Raw genomic sequence first — 21,509 nt, 5'->3', positions numbered from 1 at the left:
GCTACCTGTCGCAGGGCAGACTCACACCTACAGGCTAGTCAGAGTCACCAACTCGGGAGGAAAGCGGAGTGCCCAGGAGTAACACACAAACTCCAAAAGGAAAGGACACTGATTCAAGCTCAAGCAGGAATCAAACCTGCGACCTTCAAGCTGTTGGGCTGCAGTACAAACCACTGCCGAAATGTGCTGCCCAAACATTACAATAGTAATAGCAAATAACTAAACTATTTGTCTTTTATTGAATGAGGGGAGAATTCCATGTGATGAACGTTAAATAAACTGAGGGGATAAACCCTATTATTGGAATTATCTGCCCAGATTGAAGACATAATCTGGATTGAGCAGACATTAGGAGTCCAGTGAGTGGGAGCCGATGAGAATTGGGGCATCCACCATCCTGTGACAGCAGTTTCTGAGGTGCGATTATTCAGCCACAAAGCAGCGCATCATTGCAGGGCGACGCACGGCACAGAGCTTCTCCAGATTACTCCGCAGTGGGAACCACAGATGCTGGAGGATGGCGTGCGGCAGTAATCGCAAAAGAAACCGCAGATACTCGCCGTGTTTGCAAAGACATTGGGGGACATCTGTCATTGAGATGAGGAGGAATGTAGGTCACGGTTCCTCGTGTCTTCGCTGAGCCGGGCCTGATTAAACACCCAGCTATGCCATAAGAAGTTGGCCTCAGTGCCACCGAGTTGCACAACATCCCACCGTCGCTTCCCTCAATCACTGGATCTGTCGGCACGGAGAATCCCGGCCGGGTGTCCCGGTCCAGCAAGGACGGCCGGGACTGGATTACCCAACTGTCAGTCAATCATGCGGGCGTTGATGCGAGCCCACCATGAAACATCCCAAACAGATGGCCAGCCAGCGCCACTCGCGTGCACCCCCCGCCCACACGGACCTCTTGGTAAGAGTCTCTAAGCTTCTTAGAGGTTTTTTTTTTCATGCTTATCACTAATTTAGGTTTTTCCATCAAAGCGATCGCAGCATTTGTCGTCAGAAATACTTTTTTTTTTTTTTTTTTGATCCGTCATTTGGGCTGGTGCAACAGATGAGCAAGTTAATGAAAGCGTAGCCCTGCAGCTTAAGACAAAAGCATTGCCAAGGGGCTGAGCCATTGGTGTATTTTGGGGCAGGGCAGCAACCCCCGACCCCGGGCCAGGCAGGCAGTCCGCGGAGGAGGAGGCTGAGCCAGAGCAGGTGTCTGTGCAGACATCTGCTTCAGTTCACTGGGGAACAGGAGAAGGGCGCTGCTCCGGCGACACCGTCCCACCGATGCCCACTTCAGCAAGGTACAGCCTTTCTTCTCCTTCCTTCTCAGCAAGTGCTCTTGGAGTTGACAGATCTCACGTCAGTTTGGGAACGGCTTCCGACCCCATTTCTTGCTCGAGATTGACACTTTTCATTGCTTAAAAAAACGGGTTTTCATGTTGGCGCTTTAAGAGGACTCAACCCAGATCTGTGACATTAAAGGACGAGCCATGCAATATTGATGCTGCCATGTTTACTCATCAACCCACTTTCCTCCTGAATCTAATCCTGCTGACAAGACAAAACCCAGAAGGCTGTAGCTGCGGGAGCCTCATCGATCCGACTCGCCGCTCCATTGACCCGAGCGCATCTTTAAACACACTTTGTAGTGTCATGAAAGAGCATGTGCGGATGCGCTCGCTGACCCTTTGTTGAACGCAGATGATTTTCCCGCCGACAGCTTTCTCTGATCAGACGTGAGCCATGAGGGGGTGATGGAAGCTGATAGAGATTCTCCACGTGTGTCTGATGGAATCTAATTGAGCTCATATTGTTCATGTGGAAGAATATTTGGGCGACTGATGTGTGATTCCGCTCACGTTGCCAATAAGCACCTGTAAATATCAGGTGTCAGGAGGTGAAGTGGATTGGTGTTTGGCGACTGATTCATGTTTGTCGACAGATTCAGGCGCGTGAATGTGTGTCGCGGCTTTCAGTCGGGAGATTTGAGGTGAGCGTTGATGTGTCTGGAAGGAGGTTTTGGGGGAGTTTGGTGGAAGAAAGCCTCTGTAGCAGGCGATCCTTGTGTTTCTCCTCAGTTGAAGAGCCATTCTTTCCATGGTGCCCACACAAATGCCATTTTGACTGATAATATACCACAAAAACCATGGCTTATATTGCATGCTACTCCAGTCTGCCACTAACACAAATAAAAAAAACCTCTGTAATTTAAACATCTAAAAGTACAATCCTCCATCATTTTAAGCATTAATAAAGCAGCCCTGGACCAGGTGACTTGTATTTGGACGGTTGGAAGGTGTTTGTTTTCCCTAATTCCTCTGCCTTTTTCTATTTTTCAAAGATAAATTATAAATGAAAATGACATTTTCTGACACACAATATTTATATTTGTGCTAGTTTTGCTACTCCATGTTTTCAAATCCAAAAAATATTGAATTAAAGACGTCATTTTCAGGCCAAATTGTGTGGGGAAAATGACAGCTGCACACACATTACAGTAAGGACTGATATTCCACAACCCCGTCTCACATCCAACAGGTGACATGTTGCTTTGTTTACATTGGAAATGTCCCTGAGTAGCAAGATGACGACTAACTAGACCTCTACTGAGCTCAGCAACAAGTCACTGTAGTTACATAAATCAACTTTCCTCTCATAAAGAGCTGCTGTTTATGTTTAGGCTTAATCTGAACAAAGGTTTTCGTGTCATTTGGCCAAGAGTTTCTATTGTTGTTACATCACCCTGCCATCTTCAAATCGGTTTTGCTGAGAAATGAGGAGCTTCAGGCGAGTTAGGGGGTGTTACCGAGGTCTGGATTTGTCTGTGGGATTCTGCGCTTCTTTTTCCAACAAACATAGTATTGTCTTGTTTTTGTTTTTGTTTTTTTTTGTGAAGCAGGCGCATCCCGCTGTTCAACAAAATATTTTGGTGCATCATCCTCAAAGTCGCAGCTGTGATTTAAGATTTTTAAGAGTTAATAAAGTCACATTTCAGAATATTTATTTAAAAATTTGTGTTAATCTTGTGCATGATGTGCACTCCCAAGGCTGGTGATTTGGTGGCATGAAGGAAATTTGGTGCCACTCAACCTTGCTTTATGTTGCTCCTCCCACTGGTTTGGCAGCGACTGCTGCTTTTTTTTTCATTTAATAAAAAAAAAAAAATCATAATTGATGCTGGACTTGAACCCACCGCCCTCTGGCTGTCTATTTCAGGACAGTCAAACTGTTGTGGGTTAGCTCTCACGACGAGGGAGCATTCCAGGTTGAAGTGTTTCTGAAATTGCACTGCAGATGGGGTTGGGGCAGTCCTTGTCAAAAAGCGGGGCGGCCCCCTCTCAGGGGGGCGTGGAGCGATGCCAGGGGGCAAATACAGACAGATCATTCTATATTGTAACTTGCTCTATCTTACTTTCTTTTTTCTTTTCTTTAACGTGAACAAGGACACAATGGTTTATAATTTTGCAGACAAATGATGCTATTTACAGAGGCGGTGGAGAGTTTTCTTCTTCCTGTGGTGGTTCGGGGCGCCACAGAAAATAGTTGAAACTCACTGAGTTAGGGTGAAGATGGCCCTGGGCTTAACAGGATCCTTCTCACTTCCTTCATACATTATTGCCAGTTTGTTTTTCTAAGAAGCTGTTTTCCGAATCAAAGCTACGGTTTTCACTCGTCGCGCCACTAAATGTTGGTTTATAAGAAATCATTATTTTGTCTTCCAGTGGGTGAAGCCAGGAAACTCATTGCATCTTTGAAGTTTCAAAACTCACCACAACAAGTGATGTGCAGGAGGGTTTCGCCAGCATTACGACTGCAGTGGAAGCGGCTGCCGCTTGCCACCTTGTTTATATTCCGACTAATGGGGTCTGATCCTCGAGGCCAGTGGGCTTATTTGAGGAGACGGGGCTCCCTCCAGCCTCAAGTGAGTGCTGATCTGGCATCAGTCTGTCTGGGGACAGGATTAGGGGGTGAGCGTGGAGGTGAGGATGCAGAGCCAGATCAGCGGACCCTGACTGAGCTTCACATGCAAACAAGAGCGTCAGCGCTGCAGCACGAGCCGCGGCCCCGTCCCCGGCCGCTCCACACGGACCCTGGCCCCAGCCCGTCCGACACTTCCGTCCTCTGGGTGGATGCTGTTTTATTAAGGCGAGCCTCTCCTGATCCGTTTCATCTGGTTCACGACACGGGGATTTTTTTTCAAGCCTGTTTTTGTGTTTACTGATGTAAAGATCAATTTGTTGTTTGAAAACCCAAAGATTAGCTCTGATCCTGATGGAATACGCAGCGTGGACACAGTTCATCCTATTTGTCGTCAGATTTCAGCGTCTCCCTTCATTAAGTTGCCCTGAAAGTGCGCACCATCAGCAAATTAACGAATTAGCTCCAGCGATTTGGGTTGTTTTCAAATGACGTAAAACCTTCTTTCGTTTGTCTTTTTTATGGAACGGCTGATTAATGAGTCATTCGACTTCTGAAGAGTGAAGTCATGAATCTGTGTTTCCATGATCTGCCACAATTATTAACAAACACTAAAGAGAACAAAGGGTAATAATGGTAAATAGGGAGCATTTTAAAATATGCTTTGGAAATGTGTTTAAAATTAATAAATAAGTACAAAAAACAGAAGAAAATCTGCTTAAAAAACTATTTTAACTTATTTTTAAAAAAAGTTAAAATTAATTAATTTATTTATTTTTCATGTATTTTTAAAAATATTTAACTGAAATTTTCTCACTGGTGCTGGTAAGACATTACTATGGCCGCTTGTGGTGGGTAGATGAGGTGTCATGAAACAGTACTGCAGGGTGGATGATACGGTGTCCTCATTTTCAGAGGCCACTAGATGGCACTTTCGGTTTAGAAATGGTGCGAAACTCCAAAGGTTTTACAGCAGACAGCGCCATCCAGTGGCCTCTAAAAATAAGGACACTGTTTCATGAAGCCTCATCAGGTCATCAGTCAGTTTGGTGCTTTAAAATGACCTCACTCTTCAGGTGTGGATTACTTAAGTTACTCAACTGGCCAATGAGCAGCCTGCAAACAATATCGGCATCTAAGTCCAAGCTGGCAGTGGGTCCTTCTCAGGTCACAGCATATATGAGTGAACCCTGGTCACTGGAGGAAGTGGACATGAGGAGTCGTGACCAGGTTTAAGTTCCTCAACAATGTGAGGACAGTAGAAGGAGCCGTAGTGTGTTGACTGCGTTGACTGTGTTGAAGGTTTTCAAGTGAACTCTGCCTTTGAGAGGATGGACAGTTGCAAGTCTGTCATCTCCAGTTCTGTCAAAGTACAGCAGCAATGGTTCGTCTGCACCACGATGAACGACCTGATGCAGGGCGTGTGCTCATAAAGTGTCATAAAGAAAACACACGGATGGATTTTGGGGTCAAACAGTTCAGAGTGAGAGGAACAAGGGCATGGATGAAAGGGGGAAGGTTACGTGGGGTGGGAGGCAGTGAGGGGGGGGGGGGGGTTACAAACGCTGCTAGCGTGGTGTTTGAAGTTGAAGGAGGCTGGCGAACACACAGGCATCCACACAGGCGAAACCACAGAGTCCTCCAGCCAGCAGATATGCAGGAGATTTAGTTCCCTTTTGAATCTGTAATGAGTTTAACAGGCATGATGAGCTGCTGGTAGATTTCTGGCGGAGCAGCTGTGATCCTCGCAGCTCATAGCGGATTATCTGCCACCAAAGATAACGCGCAGAACAAAGCTGAGGAGATGGCTGCGGGCGGAGGAAGCACCGTGGCGCGAGGCCCTCGCAGCTATTTGATTGGCCAGTTCCCCCCGCACCTTACCTTTCTTAGGGGGGGAGGAGGGGGCCTTGGGGGAGTTTGTGTTTACTCAATGCGTTTGGGGAGAAGAAGACAACTTTGGAGCTGAGCTTTTCATTTCCTCATCTTTGATGGGGTTCGATCTTCAGGGAGATTCAGGCTGTATCTTCAAGACGAACGACTTCTCATATGGAATTCATGATTCCGGGGACACTGATGGAAATGTTGGGTTCACCAAGTAGCTTCCATGGTCCACAATGGGAAGGACTCAGTGAGTCAAACTCCAACCCTCGCTTTAAATTAGCTGGAACAAACAGGCTTTTCACACCCACCCACTGTCGATGCATCGGAAAACCTCAGCGTTACAGTGCCTTTTGCCGACACTTTTCAAGCTTCCAACTATTAAAAATAAGCCACCTTTCCAGGTGGACTCAAGTCCGGGTCAAGTTTTTGGACCCAAACAGACTTTGGTTCCAGACAGAGTCCGTTTGTGTGACAGCCCTCCAATAGAGGAGCATCTTGCTGTGGAGGCCTCAGCTTGTTATTCTGCGTCTCCTGACCTTGCTCTTGTCTTGACCCTCCATCGAGCTGCCAAAGACTTTTGAATGGATCTTCCAGGTATCGCTGGAAATTTTGAAGTGATTGGACTTTGGTAGTCTCCTGTGGCTCCATGTGGATTTAGGAAGTTCTGAAGGATGTGCTCCTCAGCACTGTTGCTGATATGCAACATTTGGGTCACAATTCACAATTCCTCTCCACATTATGAGTTTATTAAATATCCTTGTTTTATTGGGCTGTGTCTTCGGTCAAATGTCAGTGAAAATATGGTGTGATAAAGTGGCAGGTCTCCACGGTGGACCATGTGTTCGGCTGATGTCTTCGACGTGTCGTGAGAAAAAGGAGTGGTGCTGCGCTGTGATTATTGATCAGCTGCTGAGAAACGTGATGCAATCGATGGTGACGTTCGGAGTTCAGCGCATTACTTTCTGCGTTCCAGCGCACAATACGAGGCCAGTGTGTGAACCAATCGACCGGCAGGCTCCGTCCCACAGGGAAACACCTGCCCCAGTCTATTTGGAGGTTGCAGTCCTTGTTAAGCAGACTAGTTAAAATCCGATACCCAGTCACTGTTTGTCTCCAGTCCGGCCTTCAAGCCCACTTCCTCCTTGATTTTCTGCGGCGTCTCTCAACAGGACGCAGAATTTCTTTCAGTCTCCTGCTGGACTTTGGCTCACGCTCCAGTTAGAGGAGCCATCTTGTCATGAGCAGCCTCCGAGTAAAGGATGAAATAACTCCTCTGATACCTAAAGCTCTAAATAGAGCTTGCCTCCAAAGACTGAATGGGTCGGAGCTCAGCCCGGGCTTGTGTGACACACAGCAGCTAATCACATCTAATGTAAACCATCCAACTCCCCGGCGGCTTCACACAAGCGGCCGCTTGTTTCCCCAGCTCACGTCCACTGGCTGTCGACTCAGGAGCAGAAATAAAAGACGCGTGAAAAATCAAGCAGGAACGTCCCCGGACATGAAGCCAGGACATTTATTCAAGATCCCATCGCACTCGTGAGCACACCTGATCTGACTAGACTCTCCTCAGAGGCGGCTGTGCAGGTCGATATGAGGGCGACTGGACGGGTCACAGTCCATTACAGCGCATGAAGATCCACTGGCACACTCCTCAATCAGGACCAGAGTTTGCAGCTTCAACGCGCAGTTCAGCGTCCTGGAACTTTCCACATGCCTCACATCACTTAACGCCTCAAATAGTGAAGGGTAGATGACGTTTAATGACACAGTAATGAATTGTAGATGAGGCTTCATGATACAGTAATGAATTGTAGATGAGGCTTCATGATACAGTATTGAAGGGTAGATGAGGTTTCATGAAACAGTATTGAAGGGTAGATGAGGCTTCATGAAACAGTGTCCTGATGTCCAGATGGTGCTGTCTGCAGTAAAACATTTGGACTAACTCTATGAAACCTCATGTCATTTCTCAACCAAAAGCGCCATCTAGTGGCCTCTGAATATGAGGTCACTGTTTCATCAACCCTGCAGTACTGTTTCATGATGCCTCAGAAGTGAGTTGGACAGCAGGTAAAACTGGACTGTTGAGAAATATAATAAATAGATGAATAAATAACAACTTAACATGAACCATAACAATCCTTATGGAGTTACACTGAAGTTTTGACTGACACTTGAATTCCCTTCATTCTCAATCCTATTCTTTTTTATTTTATTTTATTATTTTCATTTTTCGTTCTGCTCCTTTTGCTCCTGCTGTGGGTGTTGCAATCGCTGCTTTGATTACAGATGGGCAACGTGGGGAATGAAATTACTGCTGAAATTAAATCACACTCATGCTTCTATTTGTTGGCTGGTTATTGAAATGTATTATTACTTGTAAACATAACAGTAATAACAACATGCTTTCTTGTTTGTTGGTGTCCTCCTGATAGGAACCCATTCACCGCTCAAAGACTAGTCCCCGATATAAAGAAACAAGTAAAAATAAAAGTGTAGCTGATGCTCTTCATCAATAAAGCTGTGACCCGATTTTACTTCTGCTCCCCCTCAGTGACACCACAAGTACTATGGAATAGCACAAATGTGGACAGATCAGTGGAGTTCAGGTAGAGTACAGCGAGTAAAAAAGCTGGAGCTAAGTGATGTTTCCTCAAAAGTCAAACACTGATGAAAGACAAATGCAGGAAGCTGAACAAAGCAGACATTCTTGCCTTAATAGCAAACACGTTGTTTATTTTCTCCATCGTTCTGCGGCTCTTTTTTCCCTCAGCATAATGCATTTTATTGTGCTTCCTCTTTGAAAAGCGTTTACATATGTTCGGCATATTTATTTGGAAGACCAGGGGGGTAGTCATCTGACTGGGTCTGTTAAAGACCTCCTATCCTCAATCCCCCTCTTCCCAAGCAAGAGGGGCACTCAGCCAGGCGTTTCCGTGCCAGGACAGAGCTGCCAAGGCGCCGAGTCTTTCTCATTCACGGGAACAAACGCTGGTATTATTCAGTCAGCCTTGTCTCCACAACTGACTATCACTGTGCTGAGCTGTTTGCTACAGGCTTACAAATATTCCCCGTTTGCTGTCGACAAGAATGCACTTGACTCGGCGCTGAAAGCGCCGTGATATTGTCGGGCGCTGAGATGGCCAGTGATGCTCTTTGCAGCAAAATAATTGCGGCTCTCCAGCCGGCTTTCTCCCTGAGTGGCAGTCACCTCCTGTCCACCTACCTAATGGCCAGGAGAAGACCAGCGAAAGGTCAAGCTGCCTGCTCTAGTGCCTGCTTTATGGGAGGAAAATAGCTGTCAAGGTTTATCAAGACTTTATCAAAAGCAGAAACAGAGAGGGAAAGTTGGTCATTTCAAATGTCACCACCTCTCACCATCTCATGCTCTTGCCTGATGCTCAGTGGCGCGTATAGTTTTTTGTCATGTCGGAGTCGGTTCCGTCTCAAGGCTGCTGTTGCAACAGTTTTATTTACATTTGGAACTTTTTCAAAAATCTAAACAAAAGTGGGTTTTAGGATCCGATCATCTTATCTTTGCTCATTCCAAATACAAAGAAAGGTTTCGTGAGAGGCACCAGGGTTATTGACACCCCCTGATCCCAGACCGAGTCAAGATCCCGACCAGAACACACTGAGGCAAGACTAAGTCGCAAGCCCATTTCCCACCGTCAACACTTGGTTCTGAGCGCCCTCCACCATCAGGTGCCACTGACGACAAAGTGAGGAGTGATTGACGTCCCTAAAGGTTGGGAGAACATGACTTTGTGTTTCACTTAAGTCACGTATAAAGACCACCGTAAGCAGTGTTGGCTGCCGTGGCATGTTTTGTTTCCTGTATATCGAGTGTTGGACAGAGTTTAGGAAATGGCAGGTCCAGCATTTCTGCAGCCTCTTCCATCAACGCCGATCATCTCACTTGGTTTGGTGAACCCATGGAGGAGAGATGGGCAGAGCCGAAGAGTCAAAAGAGGGACGGGACTAAGCTTGAGACTTTCTCTAGTCATTTTTTTCAGAATGACTTGACGCCACAGAATTGAAGAGCTGACAATTTTTTCCATTTTAGAAAGAGGTAAAATGTCCAGGTACGAACAAGCACACTGGGAATACTGGAACCAGGCAAATCCAAATTCCAGCTCGGCTGAGCCTCAGATGAGTCCGAGTCGATACCGAGACAAGACCAAGACGTAGCGGTCTGAAGTGCTAGCAAGCACCGTGCCACTTGAGAAATGGACCTCTCCAAATGCTAAAGAAAAAACAAACATGTTTCCACAAGCAATGTTTCAAACAATATTCCTTGACAAAGCTTGAGGGAAATAAAACAAGAAAGAGACTATTCATTTGAAAAGATAAACCAAGGGTAGTTGAATATTACAATAATAAAACCTCTCTAATTCAAGGGCCTGATGTGGCCCCCGAAGCAGACAATGCCGCAGCGACCCAAGTGAAAAGGCTCCGTCTCCATGATCACCTTCCTCTGATTCGACTGAAGCAGAGAGGCCTGGGAAAGGTGAGAGATGGGGAGGTTATGAAAAGGAAACGGGATGAATCGGCCGGCGAGGAGCACGAGGAGGCATCTTTCAGCCGCGGCGGCGGCGGACCTCTAACTCTTATAAATGCTCTTCCGATAATGGCCGCAGGTACGTGGAGACGGGAGCTGCAAACAGACCATTCATTTGTTTGGTTATTTCTCTCAGGACATTGAGGTGATCTATCTGAGTTGAGGATGACATGTCATCAGCGAGTCAGTGAAGAGCCTCTCCATCAGTCCACGGCTGGCTGCTCCCAGCTCTTCCACAGCAGATCCCACTCTCACCCTCACCCTCTCGCTCCAGTCCCACTTCAGCCTGAATACAGGCTCTATTTTCTCCGCGCCTCTCCAGCAGCATAAATATTCCTGCTGTGTTTTAAACACAAAAACAGCAAAGCACTTTCTCGCCAAAACACTGTGCCGGCGTTCAGAAAATGAGATTTTGAAAAGGATCCCGCCCAGCGTCGTTGCCACACAAGTCAGGGAACAGTGGAGGAACAAATCAATTTTTGATCTAAACAACATCAAAGTGGAATGAATTTTGAAATGATTTCTTGGCTGATGGTTCCAGGTGACAGCCAGCTATTGATCCAGTGAGAGCAAAGAGGTACTGACTTTTGAGGAGTTCCCTGACCAACCTGGGGTCTCGTGGTCTCCACCTCCCTAATGTGACCTCTGCTTAACTTCTGAATCTGTCACTCCACGGTGGGATAACTTGTTAGCATCAGCATAGAGCACGGGTGGGGAACTCAAGGTTACATACGGTGACCGTTGAGAGGTGCAGTCAAATCTAAAGAAAGGACGGCAAGGGTAGATCAAAATAAAAATGTAAAACAAAGGTGATTTCACTTTAAAAAATGCACAGAAAATGATGGTTTGTTGTGTTTTATTTAATTTAAAGATTCTCAATGTCTCACACATTTCAAAATTTACTTTCAATTCTGACGTATTTTAAGGGACAAGAAAAACTCCTAAAATAGTCAACAGAAAAGACAAACAATTAAAAAATAACTTGGGTTTCTGTTGCATTATAATGAACAAAACATGATGCGCAAGACAGAGTGTTAGAAACGTTCCGATGTCATCAGTTTTATCGTTTTACTCCAGGAGGGCCAGATAAATGCAACCAAAGGGCCGCATTTGGCCCCCGGGCCACTCTTTGCCCAGGTCTGGCATAGAGGATATATTTTTTTCCCTCCGCTGCTGCGATCAGTCCCAAAAACTTCTGCGTTAAAAAAAACAATTGTGAGGTTTCCCATGGCCGTCACCCTTTCCCCAGCCTCCCCCCAACCCTAACCATCCAAAACGAAGGTCTTAACCAGGGCTCTGAACCTAAAACCTTACTATCATGACCTTGTTGTTTTGAAGTCTTCATCCTCAAATTCGTGGGGTCCGGTCAAATTGTCCCCACGAAGGCATAAGGCCCCCACAAGGATAGTGTTTTGTCAAGAACTGGTCCCCACAAGGAAGGATTAAACAAGTAAACTCACACACATGCACATACAGGTTATTCACATTATCTTTGTGGGGACCTCTCCTGGGCGTCACCCTTTCCCCAGCCTCTCCCCCTGAACCGAACCATCCTAAACACGCGGCTCACCTGAACCCAGTTATTCTGAAGTCTTCAACGGTGTTGGGCTTCTTCATTTTATTAGTGATGCAAGTGGGATGAACAACATGGACCAGTCATAATGGATGGATAACAAGTGAATAAGAGGCAATAATGAGGAAGGCAGTGCGCAGAGAATGGACACGTTTGTTGTGGGACATGAATCAAAACAATGAAACGAATCCTAATATTGTCAGGGAGGGCGTTTCTCTCATGTAAACTAGGGCAACCCCAGACACACCGGGACATCTGCTCTCTTTGGGCTAAGCTGCTCAGTGAAACTGCTGTAATGTGGTTGGGGTCCCAGTTTGGCGACTGGTGTTGTTGTGACAGGTCGCCACGAGTGGTTACGTAATCCTCACATACACCTAATCGTCCAGTCAGCGCTGTGGTAAACCCACTCACCTTGCATTGTGATCCAACAATAACACGGCGGAAAGCTCCGACAAATCCCAAAATTTGTGTAGTGGAGTTCCGCCACCATCTGTTGGGGACCGCGTGTGAGAGACGCTGTCAACTGGGATTATGTCTCGTCCTCTTTCACTTATTTAGAGATGGGTGCAGCTATGATTTAATAATCCCAGATCAGAACTTTGGGCGCAGCGTTTCTTAAACACACGAAACACCCAGCTGTTTGTGATTCCAGAGAGGACCGGTGGCTCAGCAGCCGTCGTGCTTTTAGAAAGAAAAGTCACCACACTGGCTCAAGCGACGGAGAAAACACACACAAGAAAGCACGACACACTGCACCACATCCTTCTGCCCCATCGAACTGTTTTGGGTCAGATGATGCCTTCCTCTCCTTTTGATGCTTTCTCTGTTTTATTCAATGATGTTTTATTTCAGTTGTGTGTATACTAGATATTAGAGTTTCCGGGCCTCTTCTGTAGATGTGTCATCTTCATGTTTTTCTCAGTAATTCCTGTTGATACATGCTTCGGGGTTGGCTCTTCTTTATTATTCTTTAAATAATTTCTTTGTATCAGGTTATGTAAAATCTGTTTTTTTTTTGTGTTCTCTAATTTACTGGAGTTTTTTAATTAATTAATGAGTTATTGCTATTATTTTTTAAATATATTTTTTGTTATTATTAAAAATCATTATTATTATTATTATTTTTTAACCATTTCGTTACCAGTTTAGGGCAGTTGGTGTTCCCCTCTTCAAATGTTTATGTATTTTCTGGCTTAGGTCTTTAAGATATTATTTATTTTTTAAAATTATTTTAATAGATCAGTTATTTCGATATATTATTTGCATCAGGTTCTGTCTTTTCCACTTCAGGGCTTTTAGAGTGGATGTTTTTCTTTGAACTGTTTTTAGTTTTAGGTCTCCGGTGCCTTCAGCCTTAGTTGAGTTTTGAAATAACATTATTTATTATTATTATAATTATTATAGTTGTTGTTGTTGTCGTTGTTATTATTAACAGCAGTAATAGTAGTAGTAGTAATAGTATTGTTTCCTGTTTAGGGCTTTTGGTGTTGTGTCATTTTCCGATTTATGTGTTGTTTGGGTTTTTTTTCTTTGGTATATAATTATTTATTTAGTTTTTGTTGTTGATGATTTTAGTTAGTTGATGAATTACTTAATTAAGATTTTGTGTCTTCCATTTTACGGCTTCGATACTGGGCATTTTTCCTTCATCTGTTCTTGGTGTTTGCGTTTTGGTGTTTTCAGCTTCATCGTTACATCTTTTATTTTCTTTGCGTGAATGTGGTCGCACTGTAGCGCCATAGAGAAAGCAGCTACTAGAGCGTGTGACTGTCCAGCTGATAATAAATTGCGATGATGATGTTCTAGTCCAGCGGTTGGTGATCCAAATCCAATGATCCGTTTTATGACGGACCCGTAACAATGGCCGTGAACTCCAGGTCATGACCAAATAAAACCAGCTGAAACTTCTGAATTGTGTCCTTCAGAGGAAGAAGACTCTGGAGGCTTGTTGTGCATAAAGAAGACGTAGGTCAGGTGGTCATAATGTTGTGATTTTGCCAGAAAACTCACCCAGACGTGCGCCATATTCAGGACTTGTGGAGACCGTCTTCTCTTTGACTCGCCAGATTGTGTCTGTGAACTCTTCCGTGAGATTACAGATGCAGCAAAACCTGTCACTCTCCCTTCAAGAGCTAAACTTCGCGATGCAGGGATGAAAAGGACGAAATGAATTTCTCCCTATTCTGATGAAAAACATGACTAGCTGCAGCATATGCTTCAGATGCTGCGCACAGAAGTGAATATTAACAGAGCAGTGTTTTGTCTCTGTGGGGTTCACAGAAGTTCACTGGAGTTTACACTTTCAACAGTTTCTGTGGCCCAGTGGGGTGAGTTCACGCGGCGCAGCCCTAAAGCCCATCACAGGCAGAGTTGGCAAAGTGAAACCCTGAAAAATATTTGGATTCCACACACATCCCTGCTGGTATTACAGTTTTCGCTGCAGTCCTGTGGATGTGAAGGCCTCTTCAGTCTCGCTGGGAGATCCAGTAGCTGACACACAAACCTGTGATCTGAAATTCTCCTCAAATCTCCGGGTAAAAGAGCAGACGCAAAAGCGGGTGGCTGTGAGTGAGCAGGACGGAGTGGGACGTCTTGACAGCTTCTTCACCGAACAAACCCAGATTTGGCTGAGGTTTAACGTGCTCCCCAATGTCCCCTGCTCCAGGGACCACAGATCTGCATCTTTAGATATGAGGCTGCCTCACGCTGGAAATGGGACGCCTGCTTTACCCTCCATCCACAGTCTCAGTCAGTCTCAGTCACAGTCTGACTGTGAGTTCAAAAGAAGATCTGCCGAATTAAGCCTTCCCTGTGGCCAGCTCGCTGCTGCCCTGTTCTTCTGCAGGGCAGGAGGCGACACCCTCTGAAAACCATCCTAGTTTAAAGCCTGTCGCCTATGAACAAAGAGCGCCACGGGAAGACCTTTATCTTGGCCCCAGCCTCAATGCAAGAGAATACCCCACTGTCCACCATCCACCCATCCATCAGTCCATTCGTCAGCCGTCTGTCCATCCACCATGCATCCATCCATCCATCATCCACCTACCCACCTGTTCATCCATCCACCCAACCATCAGTCTATTCATCATCCATCCGTCCGTCCATCCATACATCCATCCATCTCTCCATCCATTCACCCATCCAACCATCGGTCCGTCCACCCATCCATCCATTTGTTCATCCATCCATCATCAACCTACCCACCTGTCCATCAATCCATCCATCTGTCCTTCCATCAATCCATCCATCTGTCCATTGATCCATGCACCAAACCCACCTGTCCATCCATCCATCCACCCATCCATCCATCCATCCATCCATCCACCCATCCATCCATCCATCCACCCATCCATCCATCCATCCATCCAGCCACCCACCCACCCACCCCTCCATCCATCCATCCACCCATCCATCCATCCATCCACCCACCCACCCACCCCTCCATCCATCCATCCATCCATCCACCCACCCATCCATCCATACACCCATCCACCCATCCACCCATCCACCCATCCATCCATCCATAATCTAAGCAACATGCTCCCTATGTTGGTGCCGACTCACACATTAATACACATTCTCGATTCACATGCACTTGATTGGCAAGGGCCTGATTTCCCATCGTCTCCTCGCACGATGAAACGTGTATAATTTTCACACAATTGAACCATTTGAATCAGCGCTGGACTCACAGGAGCCGAACTTCCTCTGCAGCTCTTAGTGGCAATTACCCAGCAGGCACTCAGCTCCCGTGCTGAAGCCACCTCCGTAATTGTACACTGCTCGTACAGAGGAAAGAGCTGCGGAGCGACTGAAGGAATGTGAGTGTAGGGCAGGCGTGTCATCAAGAGCCGGAGTTACAAGAGTGAGGAGGGAAAGTGACCGATCATGCCGTCAGGAGCAGCGTCTATATACACACATATATATGTGTCACACGTGCATGTTGATGCCATGACAGAATCCAGCTGCTGTTCCGGAGAGTGACCCTGAGCAGGAGGCTCAGAAACCTTCGGACACTTTCCCTCCCAGGCTGCAGTGCCAGTGTTTCAGAGCCGTTCTGTTCCACGTCGCACCAAAGTGAACCGTCCCTGGGTTAAGGCAACAGTTTATTCGTAGGGTCAAAGTGCCCAGAATTACCCACAGCAGGAATTATTCTCAGATGCCGTGTTACGAGCCGATCCACACAGGATTAACTAGGTCTGTGTTTCAGTAGAGTCCTCCAAGATGAACCCCTGGCTCCATAGATTAGCATAACTCTGGTAACAGGACACAGAACAGCGGTGGAAGCTGTCTCGGTCCGTATGTGCTGCTGCATCTGATGCAGACGTTATCAGCCCATCGATTGGCCGCTTCTCAGTGGTGCATATTGGGGGGAGCGGTGCCAGAGCCGGAAAAAAGGGCACCTATCCCCAAAAATGTTTTTGATGCTGTTGCTTGGTTGGTTTGACACTGAAATAATCAACTTTAATGTGGCTATTGTGACAAAAACATGTCACAATTTCAGATCTGTTTTACGTGCGATGTGCGTGTAGGTTTTAGAGATGTGAGGCATTTTATCGTGAGCCAGTTCGAAATACCAAACAAAATACCAAGGCTGCTTTGTGCGTGTTTTAACAACCAATCGAAATCCAAAAATAAAAGAATGGGCTCCAGAAGGGGCACTTTTGTTATGCAGGGCTGGTGCTCAAGCACCACTAGAGGTCCATCTGAGCACGTCCCTGAAATGTGGCTGAGGGGATCGCACAAACACACTTGTCTGACGATGAGGGTCGGGGGAGTGGGAGGGGCATGAGGGAGGCTGGGGAGCGTTGCGGTGCAGGTCCGCGAAAGATTCTCGCAAGGAATCGGTCAGAAAGTACCTTTTTTTCACTCACAAATGGAGAGAACCATGGGCTTCATGCTGAGAAAAAGAACTAGTGCCTGGGCACCACGAGGGGTCCATCTGTGCACGTCCCTGCATGTCAGAATGGTGAGGCTTCATGAAACTGTGTCATCATTTTCAAAGCCCACTTTCTTTGAAATGTTTGACTTTGAACAGCTATTTCAATGAAGCCCATCATCATTTTCAACACCTACTGACTTCTGAAACCAAGGACACTGTTTCATGAAGCCCCATCTCTGGTGCAGCGATAGGAGAGGTGTATAAGCAATGAGTTTGGGTTAAGGTTGGGATGACTGAACGCTCTGTCCCAACAAGGAGGGCACTTTCACTTTCATGAATTATGGGCAAAACAAACTGGAAATAATCTGAACAATTGTCGTGTTGAGACAGTCACGTGGCCACGGCAGGTCTGAGAGGACGCTCGGGTACTTTTCATCTTCATTCCCTCAAAGGTCACTTTCATTACCGCGGGTCAGTTAATGACCGGCCGCTCCTCCAGGCACCGCGGCACCTTCTGCTTCCTGTTGTGACCTGCTGCGTTCGACTCAAGAGACAAAGTGAATGGGATTAAAGACCAATGGGCAAATGTCTCTCCCTCCACTCTCCTCTTCTGTTATGTGGATATTTTACAGTAGTGTGGTCATCAGTCCCTCGTAATGTCTGTACAGTGAGATGAGATTCTCACTGGATTCCAGCTTCACGCTTGAATGCTCATGGTTGAGGCATAGTTTTTGGGAAAACACATAAACCAAACAAAAAAAAAAAAGAAAAAAGAATTTCTTATTCTTAAAAATACCTGTATTTCAAACCCGTATATGTGGAATTATATCGTCTCCCTGCTCTTCTCTGAAAGTCAGTTTTCCCCTCCAATTTTATCATCGGAATTCACAGCAGAAAAACTACAGCCAGACAATGATTTAAAAAAATGGTATCCATGTTTGATGTCAGAGAATGACACCAACCTGTGTTTGTATAAAACAACAAGTGAAGGTACATGTACTAGTCCGTGCACTGATGTGCCAATGTATTTGTACGGTATAAAACAGAAGCAAAGAGAACCATAACAGTTCAAGCCGAGCTCATCCACAGCACTTTTGACTTTAGAGGCTCAGCTCATACCAGTCGTGCTGACTTGTCAGTGGAAATGACAGATTTTCATCCCACCCCCAGAAAGATAAATATTTCAATGTTCTAAATGTAATTTGTTCTGTGGCACCTGTTGCAATGTTAATGCTGGTGGTGCACGACTCCGACTGTGAACTTCTAAGAATACGTTTCACTGTGACCTGCAACTGAGGATGTTCATCCACACAACAGTGTGTATTGTGCTGTGAAAGGCATCAGGTTCTTCCCAGCAAAGGCCTGCATTTGTCTTCTTCACCATCAGCAGGAAGCTCTGGGGTAAATCCGGATGTTGGTCAGACGTTGACAAGGCTTCATAAGTGAGCACAGCGGGGCCCTCTCTGAGCTCCCTCCGTGGTTTGTCTGTCTCTGACAGGTTGGGTGAATAAATAGAGCAGACCCGACACCTCGGGAGGTTCTCTGCCCTCTGGAGTCTCAACAAGCTATTTTATCATAAAGAAACACTTAGCCGTCTCCATTTCCTTCCATCTCATGCGCCGCAGAGGACGGAACATTAGCATGTTCGTGTCGCCAGAGACACACACCGACTCCTCGGATTGGAACGATACATTAACCAAACAAAATGACATTTCTGATGACAGTAAATGGACACATTAGTTATTATGAATAACAAACAATGACCCCTCAAGCTGCTGCCAGTGTCTAATTATTGTATTGACACCATCAGAGTCACTGTTAAGTTAAAACTTGAACTCTTTTCCGGAAACACTTTTTATTCACTTAATTTTCTGTTGGCAGTTTCTGCTTCAGTCCTGCATTTGTGTTTACACAGTACTTCATGTGTTTATTTACACGTTGTGTGCATTAATGTTCCTCTCTCTAGACATAAAGAACCGTTCATTTCCTGTGTGTTTAGTATCCAGTGATGCCATGTACTTACTAGAGACGGGCCGATGAGGCTTCATGAAACCGCGTCCTCATTTTCCCTCTGGATGGCACTCTCCGCTCAAAAATATTGAAAGTTGATTCACCATTTCAATGAAACTGGTCATCATTTTTCAACTGACAGCGCCACCTACCGACCTCTGAAAATAGGGGCACTGTTTCATGAAGCCTCATAAGCTCAACACTAGTGGTTAGTGACTTAATGCTTCACAGATTTGTGAGGGAAACAAGGGTGAAAACTCAGCAGTTCCTGCAACTTTCTCAATGTATATTAAAGTGAGGTGCTTGCTGAGGGTGGCTCTCATGAAAAAGGTCAAGGTGAAGCCATAAGAGTGGAGGGATTGTCAGCCAGACTTCAGTCAGTTCCCCAAAACTGCATACGCCCACAGAAACACTGCGACTGAGCTCATGTAAAACAGACAAACAAACAAAGAACACAGGGACACAGTTGCAGAGCAGACCATTAGACCTGACAAGTGTTGCCGACTGAAGGAAGCTCATGAACATGTAGGAGAAGAAGCAGCATATTCTGTCATGTCATGCATCCACGCGGGTTCGGTCACTCTGCACTGGGGAGGTGGGTGTGAGTGGGCTCTCATCATCAGCCTTCAGCTGAGTCCAAGACAGGGGCCCTTTGGTGCATCTTTTAATAGCCCCGTTGTATTTCCACAGGTGAGGTTCCTGCAGCAACACTGATGAATACCAGCGGCATATCACCTGGCACAAACTGAAGGTAGGAGTCGTATGATGGCGTCTGATATGGATGTTATCGCTTAAATGGATGCTTTTGACTGTAAAGTGGACCAGTGGGCTCCTCCTGTGCCTCCTGGTTGGTACAGCAGGCGGAGATCACTCCAATCCACGAGCCATTGAGCAGGGCGGTCGGGTTTAGACCAGTGATTCTCAACCATAGGCCCGGGGCCCAGGGTTGGGCCGCGTGCGCCTCCAATAGGGCCGCTAGAAGTGTTTTTGCTCGACACCTCCGGGCCGTGAGACGCTCAGTTTTAATACACTTGCCACATATGGTGGGTGGGTGTAGTGTGTCAGTTGCAAATCTGTGATAGTTACCAACTATGGAGAAGTTGATGTTGCACGCAGCAGTAAGTGCCGTTCACCTGTTGGAGCAGTTTTTAACATTTAGGGTGATACTTTCATTTCCATTTTACTTTTCTTCATTTGAGTATATTTATGAAAAAGCAAATATTTTATATTTAGATGTTTTTTTTTTATTCATTTTTTTTCCAATTTTCTCAACAGTTTGCATCAAGTGTATTTTTACTTCTATTTTCTTTAGTAAATTTGATGGACGTGACTTGCACCTGGTTCTGAAGCTGGTTGGACTTTTCCATGACAAATATCTTTGCGCTGATCACACGGTTTCATGTCATTTCACAAGGTTTTGGTTTGTTCACATGTCTGGTTATTGAACACAAATGAAATCAGAAATCACAGTAATGAATCAGTTCCTTGAATGGGCCCTGGGCCCATCTGTTCTGGAAAAGATGGGCCCCGAGATCGAAAAGGGTCAGAACCCCTGGTGTAGATTAATGGGGTGGTAGATGGAAAAGGCATTTGACTTCACATTATACGTACTAATTGAGCATATATTTTCTATTGTTGGACTCTGAACCATCTGAAACCGTCTCCAGTTGATTCAGGTCAGCGCTGGCAGAGCGCCACCTCTGTCCTCGGCTTCCACTGCGAGCGCTACCAGTCTGGATTGCAACACAAACAGCTCTTGGTTTACATGAGCACTGCTTTGATCAGGAGCAGGAGTGTAGCAAAGCAAACATTTGCTGTTATAAAGGACAGCAATTAAGCAGAATACGACTTCATCACCAGGGCTAATTTCCATCTGACTCGTGGTGGAGTGGGCTAATAGCTCGTCCTTGAAGCTGAGTGAGGACGTATAATGGATGCGGCGAGTGCTGCGCATCACTCAGGCTTCTCTGCGTCGGCAGAATGAGACGTGACCAGAGCTGCCTCTTGAGGTCACACTCTGGACTCTATTGTCTGCTGGTCCTTCTGCTCTTTGCTGACCTGCCAGGCCTCACCTTTCACCTCCATCCATCACTGCTGCCTACGTCTTGATGGACAGCTGTTTTCTCCTGAGGATTCCCTTCTCTCTCGCTCTGGTTTTTGACTTGTTTACAGAAGAAAACCCACTTGCCATCCAGCATGACGAGTGGTGAGAAGAACATGAGCAGCAGCTCAGTAATCTAAGGACGTCAGACTTGGCTGCAGAATAAAGTCTCAACTAAATTTAAATGTCAGTTATTTTATTCATCCGAAAACATCCCACTCATGCTTAGATGGAGGAAGTTCAAGAAAATTCAGCATCCAAGGAATATTATTTCCCTGCAAAACAACAGATATTCTTGGGTGGTTGTCAGAAGAAGAGAGTGTCTCTGTTTGTCATGCTGCTGCAGGTGTGACTGAAGATAGCTTCATCTCAGCATGTGAATGTTTTATATTGAAATAGATGGACCTGAGAGTGGAGCATCACAGGCTGAGTGAAATGATTTGTCTGGGAAAATAGAGGCAACGTACACTGCTGACTGACACGAGCTTGACTGGTCACAGACCTTATAATAAATGAGAAAAAAATAAGAAGAAACGCTTTCACAGTGAAAAGACGAATGTTCCAAACCCACCATCCCCGGCTC

General features: G+C 45.8%; 1 protein-coding gene across 5 annotated transcripts in view; it reads left to right on the top strand.

The window, feature by feature from the left end:
* The first annotated feature begins 1,048 nt into the window (after positions 1–1,048).
* tncb (tenascin Cb) overlaps positions 1,049–21,509 on the top strand; it is an 81,373-nt gene continuing 60,912 nt past the window's right edge. For 2 of the 5 annotated variants that reach the window (XM_053870396.1, XM_053870394.1), the window contains exons 1-2: positions 1,049–1,298; positions 19,516–19,576. The gene's annotated coding sequence lies outside the window, so the exon portion shown is untranslated. The remainder of the gene's footprint in view (positions 1,299–19,515; positions 19,577–21,509) is intronic. The other 3 variants (XM_053870397.1, XM_053870398.1, XM_053870395.1) reach the window with 3 other exon arrangements.

This window comes from Synchiropus splendidus, chromosome 7 (assembly GCF_027744825.2).
Source record: "Synchiropus splendidus isolate RoL2022-P1 chromosome 7, RoL_Sspl_1.0, whole genome shotgun sequence".
In the NCBI taxonomy this organism is placed as follows: Eukaryota; Metazoa; Chordata; class Actinopteri; order Syngnathiformes; family Callionymidae; genus Synchiropus; species Synchiropus splendidus.
Note: the sequence above shows the minus strand (reverse complement) of the source record. Positions and strands in the feature narration are given on the sequence as shown.